Here is a 714-nt window from a genome sequence, read left to right as displayed (position 1 = left end):
CAAAAACCCGTCAAAAAAAAAAAAAAAAAAAAAAAAAAGAACTTGGCATTAAACAGCTGCAGTAAACAAACTACACTCAGCTATCCAGACAACACACCAATACTCCCATTTAAAAAAAAAAAAAACTCACCCAAAAGTCAACAAATTGTCATCGTCCACTTGAATTACCAGAAATCAAGCAATCTGGTTCATTGCCCACCCCCAAATTAATATCATACCAAATAATAAGCCTGGAGAGCTGTGCCTACAGCAGTTTACTCAATCATGGACAGAGGCCAAAATTTTGGTGCAGGGCTGAAGCATAGAATTTTGGCAAGCAGCACCAACAAAAAACAGTAGCGACAAAGTAAAAAACTTGCTCTGTCATGAAACACAACATTTACCACCTACCCTCCTCGTTTCTCTTCCAAACAAGCAAAAGACACCTCGACTTGGCGGGGGAAGGTGTTCTAGAGGTACATAAACAAGAGTAAGATGAAAAACGCTAGTCATTGCACACATATGACCTCACCATATAGACAATTTAACCAACTCACTGTTACTTCACACACAGACTATACTTCCTGACACGGGTTTCTGTTTTCCTGCTTTTTTGTTTTAAAACACATAACTTCAATTTGATATTTTGAAGATGACTCTATCTCTGATTTTGAGTACTGACACAATGTGAACACTTCTTAAAAGACTCAAACAATTAGCAAAACATGACCTTGT

General features: G+C 37.4%; 1 protein-coding gene across 1 annotated transcript in view; it reads right to left on the bottom strand.

The window, feature by feature from the left end:
• Positions 1-447, bottom strand: part of GPCPD1 (glycerophosphocholine phosphodiesterase 1) — a 65,736-nt gene extending 65,289 nt beyond the window's left edge. The window contains exon 1 of the mRNA XM_006162832.3: positions 391-447. The gene's annotated coding sequence lies outside the window, so the exon portion shown is untranslated. The remainder of the gene's footprint in view (positions 1-390) is intronic.
• Between the last annotated feature and the right edge of the window lie 267 nt (positions 448-714).

This window comes from Tupaia chinensis, unplaced genomic scaffold, assembly GCF_000334495.1.
Source record: "Tupaia chinensis unplaced genomic scaffold, TupChi_1.0 Scaffold140845_1, whole genome shotgun sequence".
Lineage (NCBI taxonomy): Eukaryota > Metazoa > Chordata > Mammalia > Scandentia > Tupaiidae > Tupaia > Tupaia belangeri.
This window is presented reverse-complemented; position numbering and strand designations above follow the sequence as displayed.